The following is a 27,288-nucleotide window of genomic DNA, read 5'->3' as shown; positions in this document are numbered from 1 at the left end:
ATTTCTTAACCCGTTGCGTAAAATAGCATTTGGGTTCCCCGCAATATATGCGTCAAAGTAAACACATCGTAACTTATGGATTTCCCAATGTGATATCCCCCATCTTCCGAACGAAAGCCTTTTATAAACCAAATCATTCTTGGAACGTTCTTCGAATGTCTTACAAACTGATCTCGCCTTAAATAGTTGTGCCGAGGAATTCTGACCGACTCTAGACAAGATTTCATCAATCATGTCTCCGGGTAGGTCTCTTAAAATATTGGGTTGTCTATCCATTTTGTGTTTTTATACTGTAAAATAGACAAGAGTTAGATTCATAAAAAAAAAATACTTATTAATACAAGCAATTTTTACATATATCATAAAGCATAAGCACACTATATTACATATATTACACCACACGAATACAACTATCTTATTCCGACTCGCTTGTTTCTTCTTCTTCGGTTTTGGTTCGTTTTGCCAAGTTTCTAGGGATATATGATGTTCCCCTAATACGAGCCGTAATTTTCCACATTGGTTTAGAAAAACCTGGTGGTTTAGAGGTTCCCGGGTCATTGTTACAACTTAAGGACTTCGGGGGTTGACGATACATATAAAGTTCATCGGGGTTGGAATTAGATTTCTCTATTTTTATGCCCTTTCCCTTATTATTTTCTTTTGCCTTTTTAAATTCAGTTGGGGTAATTTCTATAACATCATCGGAATTCTCGTCGGAATCCGATTCATCGGAGAATTGGTAATCCTCCCAATATTTTGCTTCCTTGGCGGAAACACCATTGACCATAATTAACCTTGGTCGGTTGGTTGAGGATTCTCTTTTACTTAACCGTTTTATTATTTCCCCCACCGGTTCCGATTCTTCTTCCGGTTCCGACTCTTCTTCCGGTTCCTCTTCGGGAACTTGTGAATCAGTCCACGAATCATTCCAATTTACATTTGACTCTTCATTATTATTAGGTGAGTCAATGGGACTTGTTCTAGAGGTAGACATCTATCACATAATATCAAACACGTTAAGAGATTAATATATCACATAATATTCATATGTTAAAAATATATAGTTTCCAACAAAAATGTTAAGCAATCATTTTTAAAGAAAACACGGTCGAAGTCCAGAATCACTAATGCATCCTAACAAACTCGATAAGACACACTAATGCAAATTTTCTGGTTCTCTAAGACCAACGCTCGGATACCAACTGAAATGTCCCGTTCTTATTGATTAAAAACGTTCCATATTAATTGATTTCGTTGCGAGGTTTTGACCTCTATATGAGACGTTTTTCAAAGACTGCATTCATTTTAAAACAAACCATAACCTTTATTTCATCAATAAAGGTTTAAAAAGCTTTACGTAGATTATCAAATAATGATAATCTAAAATATCCTGTTTACACACGACCATTACATAATGGTTTACAATACAAATATGTTACAACAAAATAAGTTTCTTGAATGCAGTTTTTACACAATATCATACAAGCATGGACTCCAAATCTCGTCCTTATTTAAGTATGCGACAGCGGAAGCTCTTAATAATCACCTGAGAATAAACATGCTTAAAACGTCAACAAAAATGTTGGTGAGTTATAGGTTTAACCTATATATACCAAATCATAATAATAGACCACAAGATTTCATATTTCAATACACATCCCATACATAGAGATAAAAATCATTCATATGGTGAACACCTGGTAACCGACAATAACAAGATGCATATATAAGAATATCCCCATCATTCCGGGACACCCTTCGGATATGATATAATTTCGAAGTACTAAAGCATCCGGTACTTTGGATGGGGTTTGTTAGGCCCAATAGATCTATCTTTAGGATTCGCGTCAATTAGGGTGTCTGTTCCCTAATTCTTAGATTACCAGACTTAATAAAAAGGGGCATATTCGATTTCGATAATTCAACCATAGAATGTAGTTTCACGTACTTGTGTCTATTTTGTAAATCATTTATAAAACCTGCATGTATTCTCATCCCAAAAATATTAGATTTTAAAAGTGGGACTATAACTCACTTTCACAGATTTTTACTTCGTCGAGAAGTAAGACTTGGCCACTGTTGATTCACGAACCTATAACAATATATACATATATATTAAAGTATGTTCAAAATATATTTACAACACTTTTAATATATTTTGATGTTTTAAGTTTATTAAGTCAGCTGTCCTCGTTAGTAACCTACAACTAGTTGTCCACAGTTAGATGTACAGAAATAAATCAATAAATATTATCTTGAATCAATCCACGACCCAGTGTATACGTATCTCAGTATTGATCACAACTCAAACTATATATATTTTGGAATCAACCTCAACCCTGTATAGCTAACTCCAACATTCACATATAGAGTGTCTATGGTTGTTCCGAAATATATATAGATGTTTCGACATGATAGGTCGAAACATTGTATACGTGTCTATGGTATCTCAAGATTACATAATATACAATACAAGTTGATTAAGTTATGGTTGGAATAGATTTGTTACCAATTTTCACGTAGCTAAAATGATAAAAATTATCCAATCTTGTTTTACCCATAACTTCTTCATTTTAAATCCGTTTTGAATGAATCAAATTGCTATGGTTTCATATTGAACTTTATTTTATGAATCTACACAGAAAAAGTATAGGTTTATAGTCGGAAAAATAAGTTACAAGTCGTTTTTGTAAAGGTTGCCATTTCAGTCGAAAGAACGACGTCTAGATGACCATTTTAGAAAACATACTTCCACTTTGAGTTTAACCATAATTTTTGGATATAGTTTCATGTTCATAATAAAAATCATTTTCTCAGAATAACAACTTTTAAATCAAAGTTTATCATAGTTTTTAATTAACTAACCCAAAACAGCCCGCGGTGTTACTACGACGGCGTAAATCCGGTTTTACGGTGTTTTTCGTGTTTCCAGGTTTTAAATCATTAAGTTAGAATATCATATAGATATAGAACATGTGTTTAGTTAATTTTAAAAGTCAAGTTAGAAGGATTAACTTTTGTTTGCGAACAAGTTTAGAATTAACTAAACTATGTTCTAGTGATTACGAGTTTAAACCTTCGAATAAGATAGTTTTATATATATGAATCGAATGATGTTATGAACATCATTACTACCTCAAGTTTAGTAGGTAAACCTACTGGAAGTGACAAGAAATGATCTAGCTTCAAAGGATCTTGGATGGCTTGAAAGTTCTTGAAGTAGGATCATGACACAAAAACAAGTTCAAGTAAGATTTTTGCTCGAATTAAGATAGTTTATAGTTATAGAAATTGAATCAAAGTTTGAATATGAATATTACCTTGAATAAGAAAGATAACCTACTGTATATAACAAAGGTTTCTTGATCTTAGATGATTACTTGGAATGGATTAGAAAGCTTGGAAGTAAATTAGTAAACTTGAAGGGATTTTTGGAGTGTTCTTGAAGTGTTCTTCCTATGATGATTATAGCTTGATTCTTGAAGTGATTTTTGATGAAGATGATGATTAACTACTGGAAAAATACGTTCATAATAGTGTGGGTGTGTTGAGAGAGAATTAGAAAGAGAATTGGAAGTGAAATGGAGTGAATGATGAGTGTTAATTGGTGAGTGGTGAGTGGGGTTAAAAGGAGTTCTAGTTAGTTGACTAGCTCATGGTAGAAGTTAAAATTGATTAGTCATACATGACATAATCAAGAGTGGAATCCCATGCTAGTTCCTATTGGTATATACCCATAGTAAGTACGTTTTGAAGCTGTGTATAATACGGGTAAGAATACGACTAGAATTCTTGATGAAAGAAAAGAATGGGAAAGTAACTGTAACCATTTTCGTTAAGTATGAGTGTTTCGATATATGTCTTGAAGTCTTCCAAAAGTATTTTAATACATCTAAATACACTACATGTATATACATTTTAACGGAGTCGTTAAGTCATCGTTAGTCGTTACATGTAAGTGTTGTTTTGAAACCTTTAAGTTAACGATCTCAATTAATGTTGTTAACCCATTGTTTATTATATCTAATGAGATGTTAAATTATTATATTATCATGATATTATGATATATTAATATATCTTAATATGATATATATACATTTAAATGTCGTTACAACGATAATCGTTACATATATGTCTCGTTTAAAAATCATTAAGTTAGTAGTCTTGTTTTTACATATGTAGTTCATTGTTAATATACTTAATGATATGTTTACTTATCATAATATCATGTTAACTATATATATAACCATATATATGTCATCATATAGTTTTTACAAGTTTTAACGTTCGTGAATCACCGGTCAACTTGGGTAGTCAATTGTCTATATGAAACCTATTTCAATTAATCAAGTCTTAACAAGTTTGATTGCTTAACATGTTGGAAATGTTTAATCATGTAAATATCAATCTCAATTAATATATATAAACATGGAAAAGTTCGGGTCACTACACCTTCTTCTTATTTCCAATGATTGAGGAGGCTACGAACCCATCCCCAATTCATCCAGAATATGTGATGACTGATTGGTTGATTCATTCCAGTCACACTGCTTTCGGAGCTTGAGTGAGATTCCATTTCGGAATCCGAGTGACTTGAACTGATGACAAATTCCATTTCGTACGATTGGATAAAGGATTTTCGATATAAAATGATTTTTCGGCTATCGGGTGGTATTCTATTTACATAGGATATCTATATATAGAGATCAAAAGATTTCATAGATTACGAAGGAATTTGCGGTATATGTCAGGGAAAGTTTAAAGTAACAGATACGATAAGATATGATTTAGCAGATACGCTAAGATTTGAATTTTGTCTATACGCTACTCATGCAATTAATGTAGCAAGATGTGTCTAGACTAATAATGATAAGCAGGTAATTTCCTATGGATGATAAGCAGATGATTTCCGACTAGAAATGATAAGCAAAACTTTTGACATGCAGACAAGGTCGAAGTCCAGACTCACTAATGCATCCTAACGACTTATCAGTTAGACACACTAATGCAGACCTGGTTCGCTAAGACCACCGCTCTGATACCAACTGAAAGGACCCGTTCATATACATTATAAACGATTCACAATAGTTGATTACATTGCGAGGTATTTGACCTCTATATGATACATTTTACAAACATTGCATTCGTTTTTAAAAGACAATCTTTCTTTACATCAAAAATTGACAGGCATGCATACCATTTCATAATATCCACTATCCATCTATAAATTGATTTAATAATAATCTTTGATGAACTCAATGACTCGAATGCAACGTTCTTCGAAATATGCTACGAAAGACTCCAAGTAATATCTTTAAAATGAGCAAATGCACAGCGGAAGATTTCTTTAACACCTGAGAATAAACATGCTTTAAAGTGTCAACCAAAAGGTTGGTGAGTTCATTAGTTTATCATAATCATTTATTTCCATCATTTTAATAGACCACAAGAATTTCATTTCCAGTTCTCATAAATATACGTCCCATGCATAGAGACAAAAAATAATCATTCATATGGTGAACACCTGGTAACCGACATTAACTAGATACATATAAGAATATCCCCTATCATTCCGGGATCCTCCTTCGGATATGATATAATTTCGAAGTACTAAAGCATCCGGTACTTTGGATGGGGTTTGTTAGGCCCAATAGATCTATCTTTAGGATTCGCGTCAATTAGGGTGTCTGTTCCCTAATTCTTAGATTACCAGACTTTAATAAAAATGGGCATATTTGATTTCGATAATTCAACCATAGAATGTAGTTTCAATTACTTGTGTCTATTTCGTCAAACATTTATAAAAGCGCATGTATTCTCAGTCCCAAAAATATAAAGGGTAAAAAGGCAAATGAAACTCACCATACTGTATTTCGTAGTAACAATACATATAACGTCATTGAACAAGTGCAAGGTTGGCCTCGGATTCACGAACCTAAATTAATTATATATATTTATGTGTTGGTCAATATTTGTCTAACAAATTGGGTCAAGTCACAGTGTACCACAATCCTAATGCTCGAGACTAATATGCAAAAGTAAAAAAAAAAGTAAATTTGACTCAAAATAATTTCTAAAAATCTATACATGATTAATATATAGTTTAAATATCGTCGTTTTATAATTTTAAATATTTTTAAAAGATTTATTAGACTAAATAATATAATTTATTTATTAATAAATAAAATTTTATATTATATTTATATAATAAAATATACTTTTATATATATTAAGTAATAAAATTTATAGGGTTCATTTAATATTATAAAGATAATATGATAGGTATTATTAAAGTAAGTTATTACACGTAGTAAAATATGTTTGTATCAAATATTTATTTGATAAAATAATATCTATAATGATAGTAAGTAAAAGTTGTATTATTTTGTAATAATAATTATTATTATAAAAATATCAATATTTATAATTACTAAGATGACATTATGATAAAACGGTAATTCTAATTATGATAACTTTAATATTTACGATAATTTTTAGTATTATCTTTAAAATAATAATTCTATTTAAAATAATTATAATAATAATGATATTTTATAGTAACAATGACATTTTTATTAAAATGATAATTTTTGTTAAAATGATAGTTTTAATACTAACGATAATTTTAATAATAATAGTAATGATAAAAATAATAAGAACGATAATTTTATCTAAATCAATATCTTATAATATTTTAATTTCATCATGATACTCTAACCCATTATTTCCTAATCGTTTTGTTTAATTGCTTTTAATCGTCTTTTATATCGTGTTCGTAATAATGATAATAATAGTAATCAAAATAATTAGGTGTTACAAATATTTGTTTTAATTACACTAATATTAATAATGATAGTTACTATAACATTATTAACGATAATACTAATAATTATCTTAATGATAATATAGTAATAATAATATTAACAATAACAATAACCATTTTTAAATAATGATATATATATATTAATAATGATAATAATAATACCAATAATAATAATAATAATAATAATAATAATAATAATAATAATAATAATAATAATTGGATAATAATAATAAAACTAATTATAACTTTAATGATAATAACGATAGTAATAATAAAAAAAAAATAACAATTTTTTTAATGATAAATCCTTTTATTGATAAAGATAATAATAATAATAATAAGATAAAACTAGAACGACGATAATAACGACGATAATAATAATCATTTTTAATAATAATACAAAAATTCGATGGACTATAACTTCAAATCCGTACATCGAAATCATTCGATATTTAAATTAAAAGTTCTTAATTTTTTTGATAGCTTTCCAACGACATGCATATCTTATACGTTATCTCAGTCGCATATATAACTAATTCAGGATTCAACATAACCTAACTAAAGGCAATATCAAAAGTATAAACATGCATAATCCTATATACTCGAGCACTAGTCAGGGATACACTATTAGTATGTAAAAGTTAAATTATGAGTACTCACGTATCAATATTGAGATTCAATATTGCAGGAAAGGTACGTAGACGCAACGGAGATGATAAACACTATATTGACCTCACGAGCATACCCATGAACCATACCCAATAACCTCCATAGCTATAACCAATAATTTCCTTAATCCAATCCCACTCGAAAAACAATTTCGAAATCACTCGGACATCACTCTGACGTAATATTTTATGTATACTAATAATATCTTGAAATAATACGGAGTAAATATATATATGTAAATCGATTGAGAGAGTTTAGAGAAAAATATTTTCAAGTTTCTATGAAATAATGAAACCTATTGAATTCTATTTATAATAGATTTTTGAATTATTAAAGTGAATTATTAAAGTATGAATTATTAAAGTGAATTATTAAAGTATGAATTATTAAAGTGAATTATTAAAGTATGAATTATTAAAGTGAATTATTAAAGTATGAATTATTAAAGTGAATTATTAAAGTATGAATTATTAAAGTTAAAGTAAAGTAAAAATAAAGTAAAGGTAAAGTTTAAGTATAGTAAAAGTATAAAACTATGTACGTATAATATGCGTATAAATATATATAATATTAATTTAAATCTTTATATATATTTAATAAAATAAAATATAAATATTGTTATCTTTATCATACTGGTTAAGTAATGAGTTGTCAAAAGTGGTTCTAGATATTTATAAAAGTTATATACGTTTTAATAATAAAGTTCTTTTTAAACTGAAAACGTTTTTGTATGTTTGAAACTAAATCAAATAAATATAATAATTTTGTTTTCCAAAACCAAATATATTTTTAAGAATCATTTTGTTTAAAGGTTAAAATAATGGAAATCGTTATATCATAAAATGTTTTAGAAAAGTAGAATCATATATATTCATAATAGGTTTCAAGTTTTTAAATTACAGTTTATTGGTGAAGCATGGGATAAAGTTCAAAGGTTAAATAAATGTATGAAATCATCTTAATGAAAAATGTCGAGTTACTTAACTTGTCGATATCCAACATCTAAGTTATTTACACTTCACGTTCTTACTTATAAATCACTTTACCATTTTCCGAATGTTGTCAAAAAGAATAGATTTCTTAAATCACAGTGGACCTCATAACATAGACCCGTAATCATATCATAATGTATCTGATAAATCAATCATTTGATATTATCTTCTAATTCCATCGATAAACATATTGAAACAAATACGTTCATGTAAAGTATTATACGTTTAATACTTTATTAATATTCTCAAGTTATAATATATATATACATATATATACATATTTATTTATATATAACGGTTCGTGAATCGTCGAAATTTGGTCGAGGTTATAATGAATGTATGAACACAATTTAAAATTCTTGAGATTTAACTTAACAAACTTTGCTTATCGTGTTAGAATAATATAAAGATAAAGTTTAAATTTGGTTGGAAATTTCCGGGTTGTCACATATACCAATAGTACATACATCTAAAAGCTGTGTATTGTACGAGTACGAATACGGGTGCATACGAGTAGAATTGTTGATGAAACTGAACGAGGATGTAATTGTAAGCATTTTTGGTAAGTAGAAGTATTTTGATAAGTGTCTTGAAGTCTTTCAAAAGTGTATAAATACATATTAAAACACTACATGTATATACATTTTAACTGAGTCGTTAAGTCATCGTTAGTCGTTACATGTAAATGTTGTTTTGAAGCCTTTAGGTTAACGATCCTGTTAAGTGTTGTTAACCCATTGTTAATTATATCAAATGAGATGTTAAATTATTACATTATCATGATATTATGATATATTAATATATCTTAATATGATATATATACAATTAAATGTCGTTACAACGATAATCGTTACATATATGTCTCGTTTCGAAATCATTAAGTTAGTAGTCTTGTTTTTACATATGTAGTTCATTGTTAATATACTTAATGATATGTTTAATTATCATAATACCATGTTAAATATATATATATATATATATATATATATATATATATATATATATATATATATATATATATATATATATATATATATCCATATATATGACATCATATAGTTTTTACAAGTTTTAACGTTCGTGAATCACCTGTCAACTTGGGTGGTCAATTGACTATATAAAACGTATTTCAATTAATCAAGTCTTAACAAGTTTGATTGCTTAACATGTTGGAAACACTTAATCATATAAATATCAATTTCATTTAATATATATAAACATGAAAAAGTTCGGGTCACTACAAAAACGACCATAATATTAAGACTCCTGGATAGTGTCTTGACATCGAGGTCATCAGGATGCCGAAAAATGACATTTTTCTCATTTTTAATGTTCTCTTTGAACGTTTTCAATTTATATCTTATAATTATTTTTCTGTATGCATCACTTAGCATGATATGTATTGTTTTAAGGCCTATTGTTTCACTCGCATTGTAATTATGTATAAAAGGTATAAATTTGAATCTAATGTCACTTCATTAAACATGTTTTTTTAAATCATTAGTATGCGCCGCCAGATGGAGTACTATTTGGCAGCACATAACCTTCGTTTCCAGATTGTGCTGAAATTCTCAATATCACCCTAAAACGGCCGAACAAGCAAGACTCTCTGAACGTGCTTGCCATTCAAGGTCGTCTAGATTCCGAAAAAAACATCTTTCCTCCCAAAATCGGACCACGCACCAAATACCACCGACGGTTCCTGGTGCTTGGTGTTTTGTGCTTTGGCCAAAATGTTCGATCTATCGTATCTTTTGACTCGTAGCTCTGATTTAGTTACCGTTTTTTTCAAATAGTGTATTTTTTCGGGATCTATCAAATATTTTTTGAAACGAGACCTCGAAAGCCTTCAGTTTTGTCTTTTTTCGATTTTGACCGTTTTGAATTTCATTCATATTATTTCATTTGTGTATGCATGGCTTAGCATGGTACATATTATTTTAAGGCCTATTATTTCACTCGCAATGTAATTATGTATAATGCTTATAAATTTGAATCTAATGTCACTTCATTAAACACGCTATTTTAAATCATTAGTATGCGTCGCCAGATGGAGTACCATTTGGCGGGGCATAACCTACGGTTTCAGATTGTGCTGAAATTCTCGAGATCACCTTAAGACGACGCTAGCATCAAGACTCCTGGATAGTGTCTTGATATTCGAGGTTGTCAGGATGCCGAAAAAAGTCATTTTACTCATTTTTAATTTTCTCTTTGAACGTTCTCAATTTATATCTTATTATTAGTTTTGTGTATGCATGACTTAACATGGTATATATCGTTTTAAGGCCTATTATTTCAATCGCTATGTAATTATGTATAACGGGTATAAATTTGAATCTGATGTCACTTCAATAAACACGTTTTTTTTAATCATTAATATGCGCCGTCAGATGGAGTACTATTTGGCGGCGCATAACCTTCGGTTTGAGATTGTGCTGAAATTCTCAAGATCACCCTAAAACAGCAGAACGAGCAAGACTCTCTGGACGTGCTTGCTATTCGAAGTGGCCTAGATTCTGAAAAAGACATCTTTCCTCCCAAAATCCCACCACGCACCAAACACAACCGACGGTTCGTGGTGCTTGGTGTTTTGTGTCTTTGGACAAAATGTTCGATCTATCGTATCTTTTGACTCGTAGCTCCGATTTAGTCACCGTTTTTTCCAAATCATGTATTTTTTTGGGATCTATCCGTTGGCAAACTGTCGTAGGCAGTTTGTCCCAAATATTTTTCGAAACGAGACCTTAAAAGCCTTCAATTTTGCTTCTTTCAATTTTGACCATTTTGAATTTCATTGATATTATTCTTTTTGTGTATGCATGACTTAGCATGATACATATTGTTTTAAGGCCTATTATTTCACTCGCAATGTAATTATGGATAACGCATATAAATTTGAATCTAATGTCACTTCATTAAACAGGCTTTTTTAAATAATTTATATGCCATGCCAGATGGAGTACCATTTGGCGGCGCATATCCTTCGGTTTCAGATTGTGCTGAAATTCTCGAGATCACTCTAAAATGACCATAATATCATGACTCCTGGATATTGTCTTGACATCGAGGTCGTCAGGATGCCGAAAAAGACATTTTACTCATTTTTAATGTTCTCTTTGAATGCTTTCAATTTATATCTTATAATTATTTTTGTGTATGCATGACTTAGCATGGTATGTATCGTTTTAAGGCCTATTGTTTCACTCGCAATGTAATTATGTATAAAAGGTATAAATTTGAATCTAATGTCACTACATTAAACATGTTTTTTTAAATCATTAGTATGCGCCGCCAGATGGAGTATTATTTGGCAGCACATAACCTTCAGTTTCAGATTGTGCTGAAATTCTCAATATCACCCTAAACCGGCCGAACAAGCAAGACTCTCTGAACGTTCTTGCCATTCGAGGTCGTCTAGATTCCGAAAAAGACATATTTCCTCCCAAAATCGCACCATGCACCAAACACCACCGACGATTCGTGGTGCTTGGTGTTTTGTGCTTTGGCCAAAATGTTCGATCAATAGTACCTTTTGACTCTTAGCTCCGATTTAGTCACCATTTTTTTCAGATCGTTTAATTTTTTTCTGGATCTATCCATTGGTAAACTGCCGTAGGCTGTTTGTCACAAATATTTTTCGAAATGAGACATCGAAAGCCTTCAATTTTGTCTTTTTTCGATTTTGACCGTTTTGAATTTCATTCATATTATTCCTTTTGTGTATGCATGACTTAGCATGGTACATATTGTTTTAAGGACTATTATTTCACTCGCAATGTAATTATGTATAACGCATATAAATTTGAATCTAATGTCATTTCATTAAACACGCTTTTCTAAATCATTAATATACACCGCCAGATGGAGTACCATTTGGCGGCCCATAACCTTCAATTTTAGATTGTGCTGAAATTTTTGAGATCACCCTAAAACGAGCTTAACATCAAGACTCCTGGATAGTGTCTTGACATCGAGGTCGTCAGGATGCCGAAAAAGGCATTTTACTCATTTTTAATGTTCTCTTAGAACATTTTCAATTTATATCTTATTATTAGTTTTTGTATGCATGGCTTAGCATGGTACATATTGTTTTAAGGCCTATTATTTCACTCGCAATGTAATTCTGTATAACGCTTATAAATTTGAATCTAATGTCACTTCATTAAACACGCTGTTTTAAATCATTAATATGCGTCGCCAGATGGAGTACCATTTGGCGGGGCATAACCTTCGGTTTCAGATTGTGCTGAAATTCTCGAGATCACCTTAAGACGACGCTAACATCAAGACTCCTGGATAGTGTCTTGATATTCGAGGTTGTCAGGATGCCGAAAAAATTCATTTTACTCATTTTTAATGTTCTCTTTGAACGTTCTCAATTTATATCTTATTATTAGTTTTGTGTATGCATGACTTAACATGGTATATATCGTTTTAAGGCCTATTATTTCAATCGCTATGTAATTATGTATAACGGGTATAAATTTGAATCTGATGTCACTTCAATAAACACGTTTTTTTAATCATTAATATGCGCCGTCAGATGGAGTACCATTTGGCGGCGCATAACCTTCGGTTTGAGATTGTGCTGAAATTCTCAAGATCACCCTAAAACAGCCGAACGAGCAAGACTCTCTGGATGTGCTTTCTATTTGAAGTGGGCTAGATTCTGAAAAAGACATTTTTCCTCCCAAAATCCCACCACGCACCAAACACAACCAACGGTTCGTGGTGCTTGGTGTTTTGTGTATTTGGCCAAAATATTCGATCTATCGTATCTTTTGACTCGTAGCTCCAATTTAGTCACCGTTTTTTTCCAAATCGTGTATTTTTTCGCGATCTATCCGTTGGCAAACTGCCGTAGGCAGTTTGTCCCAAATATTTTTCGAAACGAGACATCGAAAGCCTTCAATTTTGCTTTTTTTCAATTTTGACCGTTTTGAATTTCATTCATATTATTTTTTTTATGTATGCATGACTTAGCATGATACATGTGACGACCCGAAAATTTCTGACTAAATTTAAACTTAATCTTTATATGATTTCGATACGATAAGCAAAGTATGTAATGTTGAGTCTAAAAAATTTTGAAACGATGTTCATATATTCAATTGACCTTCGACTGCTCTCGACGATTCACGAACAATTAATTGTAAATAGATATGTTAGTATGTATATATATATAATAATTCAAAATCATAATTTGAAGTATTATATGTTGTTGTTATTAAAAATTATTAAAATAAAAATAGGATATTATAATAATTATTATTTAAAATATATCTCTATATATAAATAAAGTATATTAAAAATAAATTTTAAATGATTGTAATACTCGTTTGATGTTTCGACTGATATTAAGCAAGTTAAATTCAGACTTATATAATTTTTGAAATAAACGGTGATCCGAAAATGAGTTCTATAAATTTTAGGCTTACTAAAAATGTATTTAGGATCTAGTTATTTAATTTTAACATTTTTTATATTTCACCTATAAATGAGAGGGACAGTTGATGTAATTTTTATTTATTAAATTAATGATTGAATTTTATACTATAATGACCAAAATAAATAAATACATTTAATCTAAAAATATGGGATTTTTAGGAACACTTTTATACGTCAACTGTTTACCAATGGACACGATATAATATCCGTAATTCAAGATTGTATGTCGATAGATAGTAACCGGCGGCTTACTATTCGAAAATGCACCTTTTATTATTTAAGTTTTATTATTAAATTACATTATATTATTATAATTATTAGTACACCTTTTTTTTCTTTTTGTCTTCCACTAACTCTTCCTCTTTTTCTATATACACGTACCCTCACTTCATTTTTGGCATTTGAGAACCCATCTAATCGACAACCTCACAAACCAATGAGATAAATGTTACTACATCATAAACCCACTAGAAAACCATCACCATGAACCACCATATTTTTCTTGCTTCTTGCTTCGTGAACAAACTCAAAGACTAAACCAAACACCATCTGCTACGGCTATGGTTTCGATTACATGTTTCTGTTTTGATCAACTGGAAAAATAAACACCCAAAGTCACCTTCAAACCACCATATCAACCACCAACATCGAGTACTTTTTTTCTCTCTCCTTCTTTTTCTCCATCACCACTTCTGTTTTCTGTTTATATTTTATTTAACAACCCACATCCTATCGAAACCTGCAACTAATCGAAAAAGGAACTGCTGCAACTATTTCTGTCACGAGCTGCTGCAAATCGTTATATAAATTTCTGTTTCATTTTCTGGGTTAACGAATAAAGATGATGATTGATAATTACGATGATGGTTGTGTTGTGTGTGGATGAAGATGTATAAAGATGATAACCCAAGAAATACGATGGCCGTTATTGATTTAATTATTTATTTTTTTCCTTTCTTCGTTCCTTTTCCTGCTTTCGGTACTAGTTGGAGTTGAGAAAACAAATTAGTTGTTGGGCTGTTTGAACGGATTATGTTTTTGGGCCGTGACTTTTATTTGAACTATCTAATTGGGCCGTGTGATGTTTAATGGTTGGGATGTTTTCATTCTTGATCCATAGCAAAATCCCACATGTTACTTATTTGAAGATGATAATGTTATGAAAGAAGATGAGTGGCGGTGTTAGTGAGGATGATGAGTAGAGAAGATGCCGATGATAAATAATAGTGATGATGATAGTGATTGTGATGAATTTGATAATATGGATGGCGATTATGATAATTATTATGATAATGATTATGATGTTTGATGAGCACGATGATGATGTTAAAGAAAACGTGATGTCCTGATGTTGAGGATATGGTGAAGATGACGAAACCCGTTGTTGATGTTGTAAATGATGATCAATGATGATACGCGTATGATGATTAGATGATGATGATGATTAGATAATAGGTTAATGGAGATTTTGATGATGTTTAGAAGATGATAACCAGTTATTATAGTTTAGGTATTTAAATGAACCAATTATTACAGAAAGATATCAATAGTTCGTTGGTTTGGAGTATTGGGGTTTGAAGAGAGGTCGTGGGTTCGAGCCCGGGCAGGGGTGTTTAATTTTTTTAAAGCTTGTTTCACTAAGGTAGCATTTCTATTATTTTGGTTATTATTTATTTATTTATTTATTTATTATTATTATTATTATTATTATTATTATTATTATTATTATTATTATTATTATTATTATTATTATATTATTATTATTATTATTATTATTATTATTATTATTATTATTATTATTATTATTATTATTATTATTAATTTTATCATGTTTATTATTAATATTATTTTCATTATTAATGTAAGTAGTATTATTATTGAAACTAACATTTTTACCAAAATTATCATTTTTATTATTAAAACTATCATTATTGTTATTATTAGGATTATCCTTATTTTTATCATTATTATTTTTATTATCATTTTTATTATTATTTCTAACACTAATATTATTATTTTTATCATTATTATTATTAGTATTATTAATTAATATATCAAATAAAGATTTTCTATATAAAAAAAATATTTTTATATATCCTAACAATACTAATATTACATATGGATTAGAATAAAATGTTATTATTATAACATATTAACTAAGTTATATATAATAGATAAACATAATTTAATATAATCATAGAAATAAGAATATTAATTATTTATCTAAAACATATAAAATAGTTATAATTAAAATATTTATTAATATGATATACAAATTGTTAAGTATATTAATATTTATATATATAAAACTTATTTAATTGTTATTATATGTGTTAATATATACATAAATGATATAGGTTCGTGAATCCGAGGCCAACCTTGCATTGTTCAGTTTCGTCGTATGAATATTTTTACTACAAAATATTGTAGAGTGAGTTTCATTACTCCCTTTTTAAATGCTTTTGCAATATATATTTTTGGAACTGAGAATACATGCGCTGCTTTTATAAATGTTTTACGAAATAGACACAAGTAATCGAAACTACATTATATGGTTGAATGATCGAAGCCGAATATGCCCCTTTTTGCTTGGTAACCTAAGAATTAGTAAACCAGTCTACTAATAGACGCGAATCCTAAAGATAGATCTATTGGGCCCAATAAACCCCATCCGTTGTAGTGGATGCTTTAGTACTTCGAGTTTTTATATCATGTCCGATGGATGTCCCGGAATGATGGGGATATTCTTATATGCATCTTGTTAATGTCGGTTACCAGGTGTTCAATCCATATGAATGATTTTTGTCTCTATGCATGAGACGTATATTTATGAGAAATGGAAATGAAAATCTTGTGGTCTATTAAAATGATAAAAATGAATGATTATGATAAACTAATGAACTCATCAACCTTTTGATTGACACTTGAAAGCATGTTTATTCTCAGGTATGAAAAAAACCTTCCGCTATGCAATTGCTCATTTTAAAGACATTACTTGGAGTCATTCATGACATATTTCAAAAGACGTTGCATTCGAGTCGTTGAGTTCATCAAGATTATTATTAAGTCAATTATAGCTGGTTATATTATGAAATGATAGGCATGCCGTTAACTTTTATTGTAATGAAAGTTTTTCTTTTAAAAACGAATGCAATGTTTGTAAAATGTATCATATAGAGGTCAAATACCTCGCGATGTAACCAAATGTAATGTATTCGTCCAGATAGATTAGGACGGGTCGTTATAATACATATTTTTTAAGGCCTTTTGTTTCATTCGAAATGTAATTATGTATAACGCATATAAATTTGAATCTAATGTCACTTCATTAAACAGGATTATTTAAATAATTTATATGCGCTGCCAGATGGAGTACCATTTGGCGGCGATAACCTTCGGTTTCAGATTGTGCTAAAATTCTCAAGATCACTCTAAAACGACCATAACATCAAGAATCCTGGATAGTGTCTTGACATCGAGGTCGTCAGGATGCCGAAAAAAGACATTTTACTCATTTTTAATGTTCTCTTTGAACGTGTTCAATTTATACCTTATAATTAGTTTTGTGTATGCATGACTTAGCATGGTATATATCGTTTTAAGGCCTATTATTTCACTCGCAATGTAATTATGTATAACGGGTATAAATTTGAATCTAATGTCACTTCATTAAAGACGTTTTTTAAATCATTAATATGCACCGCCAGATGGAGTACCATTTGGCGGCGCATAACCTTCGATTTCAGATTATGCTGAAATTCTCAAGATCACCCTAAAACAGCCGAACGAGCAAGACTTTCTAGACGTGCATGCTATTCAATGTGGTCTAGATTCTTAAAAAGACATATTTCCTCCCAAAATCGCACCCTGCACCAAACACCACCGACGTTTCGGGGTTCTTGGTGTTTTGTGTCTTTGGCCATAATGTTCGATCTATCGTATCTTTTGACACGTATCTCCGATTTAGTCGCCACTTATTTTCAAATCGTGTATTTGTTCGGGATCTATCCATTGGCAAACTATCGCAGGATGTTTGTTTCAAATTTTTTTCAAAACGAGACCATGAAAGCCTTCAAGTTTGCGTTTTTCGATTTTGACCGTTTTGAATTTCATTCATATTATCCCTTTTGTGTATGCATGGCTTAGCATGATACATATTGTTTTAAGGCCTATTATTTTACTCGCAATGTAAATATGTATAACACATATAAATTTGAATCTAATGTCACTCCATTAAACACGTTTTTTAAATAATTAATATGCGCCGCCAGATGGAATACCATTTGGCAGCGCATAACCTTCGGTTTTAGATTGATCTGAAATTCTTGAGATCACCCTAAAACGACCCTAACATCAAGACTCATGGATATTGTCTTGACATCAAGGTCGTCAGGATGCCGAAAAAGACGTTTTTCTCATTTTTAATGTTCTTTTTGAAATTTTTCAATTTATATCTTATTATTAGTTTTGTGTATGCATGACTAAGCATGGTATATATCGTTTTAAGGCCTACTATTTCACTTCTAATGTAATTATGTATAACGGGTATAAATTTGAATCTAATGTCACTTCATTAAACACGTTTTTTTAAATCATTAGTATGCACCGCCAGATGGAGTACCATGTGGCGGCGCATAACTTTCGGTTTCAAATTGTGCTGAAATTCTTAATATCGCCCTAAAATGGCCGAACGAGCAAGACTCTCTGAACGTACTTGCCATTCGAGGTCGTCTAGATTCCAAAAAAGACATCTTTCCTCCCAAAATCGCACCACGCACCAAACACAACCGACGGTTCGTGGTGCTTAGAGTTTTGTGCTTTGGCCAAAATGTTCGATCTATCGTATCTTTTGACTTGTAGCTCTGATTTAGTCACCGTTTTTTTCAAATCGTTTATTTTTTCGGGATCTATCTGTTGGCAAATTGCCGTAGGCGATTTGTCGAAAATATTTTTCGAAACGAGACCTCGAAAGCCTTGAGTTTTGTCTTTTTTCGATTTTGACCGTTTTGAATTTCATTCATATTATTCCATTTGTGTATGCATGGCTTAGCATGGTACATATTATTTTAAGGCCTATTATTTCACTCACAATGTAATTATGTATAACGCTTATAAATTTGAATCTAATGTCACTTCATTAAACACGCTGTTTTAAATCATTAATATGCGTCGCCAGATGGAGTACCATTTGGCGGGGCATAACCTTCGATTTCAGATTGTGCTGAAATCCTCGAGATCACCTTAAGACGACGCTAACATCAAGACTCCTGGATAGTGTCTTGATATTCGTGGTTGTCAGGATGCCGAAAAAAGTCATTTTACTCATTTTTAATGTTCTCTTTGAACGTTCTCAATTTATATCTTATTATTAGTTTTGTGTATGCATGACTTAACATGGTATATATCGTTTTAAGGCCTATTGTTTAAATCGCTATGTAATTATGTATAACGGGTATAAATTTGAATTTGATGTCACTTCAATAAACACGTTTTTTAATCATTAATATGCGCTGTCAGATGGAGTACCATTTGGCGGTGCATAACCTTCGGTTTGAGATTGTGATGAAATTCTCAAGATCACACTAAAATAGTTGAACGAGCAAGACTCTCTGGACGTGCTTGCTATTCGAAGTGGGCTAGATTCTGAAAAAGACATCTTTCCTCCCAAAATCCCACCACGCACCAAACACAATCGACGGTTCGTGGTGCTTGGTGTTTTGTGTCTTTGGCCAAAATGTTCGATCTATCGTATCTTTGACGCGTAGCTCCGATTTAGTCACCGTTTTTTTCTAATCGTGTATTTTTTCGGGATCTATCCATTGGCAAACTACTGTAGGTAGTGTGTCCCAAATATTTTTCGAAACCAGACCTCAAAAGCCTTCAATTTTGCTTTTTTTCAATTTTGACCGTTTTGAATTTCATTCATATTATTCTTTTTGTGTATGCATGACTTAGCATGATACATATTGTTTTAAGGCCTATTATTTCACTCGCAATGTAATTATGTATAACGCATATAAATTTGAATCTAATGTCACTTCATTAAACAGGCTTTTTTAAATAATTTATATGCGCTGCCAGATGGAGTACCATTTGGCGGCGCCTAACCTTCGATTTCAGATTGTGCTGAAATTCTCGAGATCACTCTAAAACGATCATAATATCAAGACTCCTGTATAGTGTCTTGACATCAAGGTCGTCAGGATGCCGAAAAAAGACATTTTACTCATTTTTAATGTTCTCTTTGAACGTTTTCAATTTATATCTTATAATTATTTTTATGTATGCATGACTTAGCATGGTATGTATCATTTTAAGGCCTATTGTTTCATTCGCAATGTAATTATGTATAAAAGGTATACATTTGAATCTAATGTCACTTCATTAAACACGTTTTTTTAAATCATTAGTATGCGTAGCCAGATGGAGTACTGTTTGGCAGCGCATGACCTTCGGTTTCAGATTGTGCTAAAATTCTCAATATCACCCTAAAATGGCTGAACAAGCAAGACTCTCTGAACGTGCTTGCCATTCAAGGTCGTCTAGATTCCGAAAAAAGACATCTTTCCTCCCAAAATCACACCACGCACCAAACACCACCGACGGTTCGTGGTGCCTGGTGTTTTGTGCTTTGGCCAAAACACCATTTTTTTCAGATCTTGTAATTTTTTTCATCATCTATCCATTGGTAAACTGTCGTAGGCAGTTTTTCGCAAATATTTTTCGAAACGAGACATCGAAAGCCTTCAATTTTGCCTTTTTTCGATTTTGACCGTTTTGAATTTCATTCATATTATTCCTTTTGTGTATGCATGACTTAGCATGGTATATATTGTTTTAAGGACTATTATTTCATTCGCAATGTAATTATGTATAACGCATATAAATTTGAATCTAATGTCATTTCATTAAACACGCTTTTTTAAATCATTAATATGCACCGCCAGATGGAGTACCATTTGGCGGCCCATAACCTTCAGTTCAGATTGTGCTGAAATTCCCGAGATCACCCTAAAACAACCCTAACATCAAGACTCCTGGATAGTGTCTTGACATCGAGGTCGTCAGGATACCGAAAAAGACATTTTACTCATTTTTAATGTTCTCTTAGAACATTTTCAATTTATATCTTATTATTAGTTTTGTGTATGCATGGCTTAGCATGGTACATATTGTTTTAAGGCCTATTATTTCACTCGCAATGTAATTATGTATAACGCTTATAAATTTGAATCTAATGTCACTTCATTAAACACGCTGTTTTAAATCATTAATATGCGTCACCAGATGGAGTACCATTTGGCGGGGCATAACCTTCGGTTTCAGATTGTGCTGAAATTCTCTAGATCACCTTAAGACGACGCTAACCTCAAGACTCCTGGATAGTGTCTTGATATTCGAGGTTGTCAGGATGCCGAAAAAGTCATTTTACTCATTTTTAATGTTCTCTTTGAACGTTCTCAATTTATATCTTATTATTAGTTTTGTGTATGCATGACTTAACATGGTATATATCGTTTTAAGGCCTATTATTTCAATTGCTATGTAATTATGTATAACGGGTATAAATTTGAATCTGATGTCACTTCAATAAACACATTTTTTTAATCATTAATATGCGCCGTCAGATGGAGAACCATTTGGCAGCGCATAACCTTCGGTTTGAGATTGTGCAAAAATTCTCAAGATCACCCTAAAATGGTCGAACGAGCAAGATTCTCTGGACGTGCTTGCTATTCGAAGGGGGCTAGATTCTGAAAAAGACATATTTCCTCCCAAAATCCCACCACGCAGCAAACACAACCGACGGTTCGTGGTGCTTGGTGTTTTGTGTCTTTGGCCAAAATGTTCGATCTATCGTATATTTTTACTCGTAACTCCGATTTAGTCACCATTTTTTCCAAATTGTGTATTTTTTTCAGGATCTATCCGTTGGCAAACTGCCGTAGGCAGTTTGTCCCAAAGATTTTTCGAAACGAGACCTCGAAAGCCTTCAATTTGGCTTTTTTCAATTTTGACCGTTTTGAATTTCATTCATATTATTATTTTTGTGTATGCATGTCTTAGCATGATACATATTGTTTTAAGGCCTTTATGTCACTCGCAATGTAATTATGTATAACGCATATAAATTTGAATCTAATGTCACTTCATTAAACAGGCTTTTTAAATAATTTATATGCGCTACCAGATGGAGTACCATTTGGCGGCGCATAACCTTCGGTTTCAGATTGTGCTGAAATTCTAGAGATCACTCTAAAACGACCATAATATCAAGACTCCTGGATAGTGTCTTGACATCGAGGTCGTCAGGATGCCGAAAAAGACATTTTACTCATTTTTAATGTTCTCTTTAAACGTTTTCAATTTATATCTTATAATTATTTTTCTGTATGCATGACTTAGCATGATATGTATCGTTTTAAGGCCTATTGTTTCACTCGCAATATAATTATGTATAAAAGGTATAAATTTGAATCTATTGTCAATTCATTAAACTCGTTTTTTTAAATCATTAGTATGCGCCGCCAGATGGAGTACTATTTGGCAGCACATAACTTCGATTTCAGATTGTGCTGAAATTCTCAATATCACCCAAAAACGGCCGAACAAGCAAGACTCTCTGAACGTGCTTGCCAAAATACGCCACGCATCAAACACCACCGACGGTTCGTGGTGCTTGGTGTTTTATGCTTTGGCCAAAATGTTCGATCTATCCTACCTTTTGACTCGTAGCTCTGATTTAGTCACCATTTTTTTTCAAATCGTGTAATTTTTTTCTGGATCTATCCGTTGGTAAACTGCCGTAGGAGGTTTGTCGCAAATATTTTTCGAAATGAGACATCGAAAGCCTTCAATTTTGACTATTTTCGATTTTGACCGTTTTGAATTTCATTCATATTATTCCTTTTGTGTATGCATGACTTAGCAATGTACATATTGTTTTAAGGCCTATTATTTCACTCGCAATGTAATTATGTATAATGAATATAAATTTAAATCTAATGTCATTTCATTAAACACGCTTTTTTAAATCATTAATATGCGCCGCCAGATGGAGTACCATTTGGCGGCGCATAACCTTCATTTTCAGATTGTGCTGAAATTCTCGAGATCACCCTAAAACGACCCTAACATCAAGACTCCTGGATAGTGACTTGACATCGAGGTCGTCAGGATGCCGAAAAAGACATTTTACTCATTTTTAATGTTCTCTTTGAACGTTTTCAATTTATATCTTATTATTAGTTTTGTGTATGCATGACTTAGCATGGTATGTATCGTTTTAAGGCCTATTATTTCACTCCCAATGTAATTATGCATAACGGGTATCAATTTGAATCTAATGTCACTTCATTAAACACGTTTATTTAAATCATTAGTATGTGCCGCCAGATGGAGTACCATTCGGCGGCGCATAACCTTCGGTTTCAGATTGTGCTGAAATTCTCAAGATCCCCCTAAAACGGCTTAACGAGCAAGACACTCTGAACGTGCTTTCCATCCGAAGTGGTCTAGATCTCGAAAAATACATATTTCCTCCCAAAATCGCACCACGCACCAAACACCACTGATGGTTCGTGGTGCTTGGTGTTTTGTGTCTTTAGCCAAAATGTTCGATCTATCATATATTTTGACTCGTAGCTCCGATTTAATCAACTTTTTTTTTAAATCGTGTATTTTTTCGGGATCTATCCATTGGCAAACTTCCATAGGCGGTTTGTCCCAAATATTTTTTGAAACGAGACCTCAAAAGCCTTCCATTTTGCCTTTTTCGATTTTGACTGTTTTGAATTTCATTCATATTATTCCTTGTGTGTATGCATGACTAAGCATGGTACAGATTGTTTTAAGGCCTATTATTTCACTAGCAATGTAATTATATATAACGCATATAAATTTGAATCTAATGCCACTTCATTAAACATGCTTTTTTATCTCATTAATATGCGCCGCCAGATGGAGTACCATTTGGCGGCGCATAACCTTCGGATTCAGATTGTGCTGAAATTCTCTAGATCAACTTAAAACAACCCTAACATCAAGACTCCTGGATAGTGTCTTGACATTGAGGTCGTCAGGGTGCCGAAAAAAGACATTTAACTCATTTTTAATGTTCTCTTTGAAAGTTTTCAATTTATATCTTATTATTAGTTTTGTGTATGTATGACTTAGCATGGTATGTATCATTTTAAGGCCTATTATTTCACTCCCAATGTAATTATGTAAAATTGGTATAAATTTGAATCTAATATCATTTCATTAAACAGGTTTTTATAAATCATTAGTATGCGCCGCCAGATGGAGTACCATTCGGCAGCGCATAACATTCGGTTTCAGATTGTGCTGAAATTGTCAAGATCACCCTAAAACGGCCGAACGAGCAAGACTCTCTGAACGTACTTTCCATTCGAAGTGGTCTAGATCCCGAAAAATACATCTTTCCTTCCAAAATCACACCAAACACCACTGTCGGTTCGTGGTGCTAGGTGTTTTGTGTCTTTTACCAAAATATTCGATCTATCGTATCTTTTGACTCGTAGCTCTGATTTAGTCACTGTTTTTTTCAAATCGTGTATTTTTTAGGGATCTATCCGTTGGCAAACTTCCGTTGGCGGTTTCTCCCAAATATTTTTCGAAACAGAACCTCGAAAGCCTTCAATTTTGCCTTTTTATATTTTGACCGTTTTGAATTTCATTCATATTATTCCTTTTGTGTATGCATGACTTAGCATGGTACATATTATTTTAAGGCCTATTATTTCACTCGCAAAGTAATTATGTATAATACATATAAATTTGAATCTAATGTCACTTCATTAAACACGCTTTTTTAAATCATTAATATGCACTGCCAGATGGAGTACCATTTGGCGGCGCATAATCTTTGGTTTCAGATTGTGCTGAAATTCTCGAGATCACCCTAAAACGACCCTAACATCAAGTCTCCTGGATAGTTTCTTTATGACGATCCGGAAATTTTCGACCAAAATTTAAATTTAATCTTTATATGATTTCAACACGATAAGCAAACTCTGTAATGTTGAGTCTTAAAATTTTTTAACTGCTTTCATATATGCAATTACCCTTCATTTTTAACGATTCGCGAACAATCGATATGTATATATAAATAATTATATTAATAAATTATTAATTGTTGAAATTAAGATAATAAAATAATAAATGATATAATAAAGTTTATTATTAAAATGAATCTATCTATATAAAGTATATTAAATTATTAAATAATAGTAATACTTGTTGTCGATTCGTTGGTATTTGAATAAGTGATTCAAACTTATGTGATTTTTAAAATAAATGAAAGTTCATTAATAGACTATGTAAACTTCAGACTAGTTGAAAATACATTTACTATCTTATTTTGAATTTTAATTAATTTGTATATTTTAGTTGGGCTTGAGCTCGAATGACAGATCAATTTTCATGATCAACCTGAAATGAGTTTAAACTCGAAATTATGAGAAGTTGAAATTAAACGTTGGTCCATAATTAAGTTTTATCAATTTTAAATTTGTTAAAAATAAAATTAAATACCCTGAGTTAAGTTTTAATACTCCGTATAAACTGACGGCACAATCAAACAACTTAATGGCTGCTAATAATTCTTTTCATTAATAAATTTGATGGCACATTTTTGTTTCTTTCTCTGATTGATTCAATGAATGGAAATAATAATTATTATCATATTATTCTCTAACTGTCTTTGTTATTTTCCTTTCTTCTAAATTAACTTTACAGAGCACATATATGATATATACATAAGCACATGAAATCAACCAACACAAAAACCACTTGTTTGATATTAGTTCTTCCTTTGTGTTTAATGTACCGACATCCTCACCACTTTATCACAAAGACCCACCCTTTCTTTATACAATACACATGCATAATGAGATACATTGAACTAACACAACCATAATCACCATCATTTCATTTCTCTCTCTATAACTCTTTCTGTTTTTGCTTCAACTTCATCATCATCCCTTGCATATTGCACCGATCATGTCTTCTGTTCAGTTACGAACCCATACTCAGAATCATCCATCGAAACCACCATGAACAACCATCCTTAACACCTTATCATCACCACAAACCACCAATCGAGCACTCAGGCTACTGCTACTCACCTCTTATTTTCTGTTTCTGTTGGTTAACCGAGGACAAAACCCACGCAGAAATGTCTACTACTGCTCGTCTGTTTATTCTAATTCGAACCCTTTTTGTTAGTGTTAACACAGGGAACCCATCTTGATCACTTTCTGTTTATACTTCGGATGATGGTCAACCTACAAAAACCATCACGTACTACCTACTCGTTACTATTTCTGTCCAAATAAGTTCAAACCCAAATTGCCTGCTACTCGAAGACTGCGGTTTTCCTGTCTAATCAGACCCATTAAACCACCAACCATTAACACCACCACTACCATGACCTAAACCCAATAGTGAATCACATAAAACCACTATAGTACTACCTCCATTACCACGGTTACCACCACCATCATTGACTTTTAAATCATACCCAATACCATTACCCGTTTATGTTTCGACTTCAAAGACCCACCAAAATTGTTTTCGATCACCAAACACCTGCCTACTACCACCATAAACTACCATCATTGACAACAATCAAATACTTGTAAGCTGCTGCACTTTATATTTTTCCTCCTCTTCATTTTACTGCTACAGTCCAGTTGTTTCTATGTTATCAGTAATGTTTACTGCTGTTATAGATCGTGGTTGTTGCTAAAATGGTTCTTGTAAACACCTGCAACATTTGAGTACCTCACAAACAAACTATATTTTTTCCTACAATTTTGTTGCTACTATATCCTTATCTCTAACTCAAATAACGAACCTATATATAAACACCATTATACCCTCACCTACAGGTTAAGTATTCGAACTAATACTGGTGATGATCGAAGACCTGCTACTCCCTATTAACATTTGAACATAATAAAACCAACAAAATCTCTAAAATTCAATCAATTTTTATAATTCAACAAAAAGCAACAAAATTGTAATTATGTACATAAAATTTAGCATAAACAATTCAATCGGAACTAATCAGATCCCTAGTATACGAATAAATTAAAAGTGAATCGAATTTCATACATAGATCCATGGTTGGATACATCGATTGAAACAGAGGATCGAACACCACTTGTTAAAGACTGTTGCTCCTTTGTTCGAAATTTGTTGCAGCTACCCTCTTCTATTCCTGATTGATCGATCGATTGCTGAACCAGAAACCTAGAATCGATTAAGTTGTTGCTGCTTCTTTCGTCTGGACCGAACGAGTTTATCACATACAAACCATTGGCTAAT

This window comes from Rutidosis leptorrhynchoides, chromosome 9, assembly GCF_046630445.1.
Source record: "Rutidosis leptorrhynchoides isolate AG116_Rl617_1_P2 chromosome 9, CSIRO_AGI_Rlap_v1, whole genome shotgun sequence".
Lineage (NCBI taxonomy): Eukaryota > Viridiplantae > Streptophyta > Magnoliopsida > Asterales > Asteraceae > Rutidosis > Rutidosis leptorrhynchoides.
Note: the sequence above shows the minus strand (reverse complement) of the source record.